We start from the raw sequence: 2,286 nt of genomic DNA on the forward strand, positions 1-2,286 counted from the left end.
GTGTGTGTGTTTGTGTTTGTCTCTATGTGTCCATGTGTGTGCGTGCATGTGTGAGTGCGAGTGCATCTTTGTGAGTGTCTGTGTGTGTATGCGACCACATGTAATCGTGTGAAAGTTAGTGAGTGACAGAGCCAAAGAATCTGCTTCAGAAATGGACTGGAAATATGTGTGTGTGTGCGTGTGTGCGTATGTGTGTGCATGAGAGGAGAGAGCGAGAGAACCAAAGAGAACCAGAGAGAGGAGAAGTGAGAGAAAGAGGGTGGAAAATATATAGAGATGGATGGAGACACAAAGAACGAGAGAGAAAAAGACGTTAATTCTGTTCCTATAACCCTTGGCACAGATGTGGTTGTGATACAGGGAGAAAATTTGAGCGTGCGTGCGTGCGTGCGTGCGTGCATGCGTGCATGCGTGCATGCGTGCGTGTGTAAGGTTTTCAAACAGGGGTAAGATGTAATCCAAACCCGAATCCAGGCTGACTAAACAGACAGACAGACAGACAGACAGACACACACACACACACACACACACACACACACACACACACACACACCCTACCCAGGTGTCTAATAGTCCGGGTGCAATGACCAGATGACCAGCCCCATACAGGATCCACTCTGACGGCCCCCTACACACACACACACACACACACACACACACACACACACACACACACACACACACACACACACACACACACACACACACACACACACACACACACACACACACACACACACACACACACAAAGCGGGGACTCCTCCATCTGCTAAATATTACAGCCATCAGAGACGCTGTTTGTCCAAGCGCTGCTATGGATGTGTGTGTGTGTGTGTGTGCGTGCATGCGTGCGTGCGTGCGTGCGTGCATATGTGTGTGTGTGTGTGTGTGTGTGTGTGTGTGTGTGTGTGTGTGTGTGTGTGTGTGTGTGTGTGTGTGCGTGCTCGCGCTAGTGTGTGTGTGTGTGTGTCTGTGTGTGTGTGTGTGTGTGTGTGTGTGTGTGTGTGTGTGTGTGTGTGTGTGTGTGTGTGTGTGTGTGTGTGTGTGTGTGTGTGTGTGTGTGTGTGTGTGTGTGTGTGTGTGCGCCCTAGTGTGTGTGTGTGTGTGTGTGTGTGTGTGTGTGTGTGTGAGTGTTTGTGTGTGTGTGTGTGCGCGCGCGCTAGTGTGTGTGTGTGTGTGTGCGCGCGCGCTAGTGTGTGTGTGTGTGTGTGTGTGGCTATGGATGGGTGGTCCACAGATAAGTGAGAGAGAGGCCTTCAGTGTCACTCAATTACACAGGCATGCTGTAGACTCTCTCTTTTCTCTCTCTCTCTCTCTCTCTCTCTCTCTCTCTCTTTCTCTCTCTCTCTCTCTCTCTCTCTCTCTCTGTCTCACTCTACTGCTTTTCTCTTTCTCTCGTTCTTTCTTTCTCTCTTCCTTTTCTTCTTGTTTGTCTGCGTTCCCACACATTCTCTGAAACCCCACTCCTCTTCTCTTTCTCTCTTTTTCTGTCACTCTGTATCTCTTCATCTCTCTGCTTCTGTTTTTCTTCCCTGTCCTCCCTCTTCTGCTCCATTCCCACATATTCTATGGAATCTCGCTCTCTCTTTCTCTCCTATCTTATTTTGTCTTTTTTTATTTACTCTGCCCCCTCTTTCACTTTACTCTCATCTGTCTGCTTCTTCTCTTCTCTTCTCTTCTCTTCTCTTCTCTTCTCTTCTCTTCTCTTCTCTTCTCTTCTCTTCTCTTCTGTCTGTTGTTCCTGTGGTCTTTATTCCCAGAGCGGGAGGGGGGGGGGGGTTGTTTCTGGGAGTGGCAGGGTCGCTGGACAGCACTGTGAACACACACACACTCATCTCATCTCATCTCGACCACATCTGCAACTATTAACCCCCCATCAAACACACACACACACACACACACACACACACACACACACACACACACACACACACACACACACACACACACACACACACACACACACACACGCACGGCGTGGGGACCCCCAGAGCCCTGAACATTGTTGTAGCTGTGTTCTGGGTGACCTTAAGAAAACAAGCTGTGCGGTGCTGTGCTTAATTCCAGACACCTGTTGCCCAGCAACCTGTTGTACCTGTTGGATAGATGCTGGTATAGGGGGGAGCTGGACCAGAGGGGCTTGTTCTAAAGTCTCACGCCACCTGGTGTTGGGAGGTTGTATTGCTGAAGGTGGCTGTATGCCAATTGAGAAGCAGGGTGCATGTTAGCGGTGTGTGCCTGTAGCTCCTGTAGTATCTGTAAACAAGGCAAAAGGCCGAACCTGC

The sequence above is a fragment of the Engraulis encrasicolus genome, chromosome 11 (assembly GCF_034702125.1).
Source record: "Engraulis encrasicolus isolate BLACKSEA-1 chromosome 11, IST_EnEncr_1.0, whole genome shotgun sequence".
Classification (NCBI taxonomy): domain Eukaryota; kingdom Metazoa; phylum Chordata; class Actinopteri; order Clupeiformes; family Engraulidae; genus Engraulis; species Engraulis encrasicolus.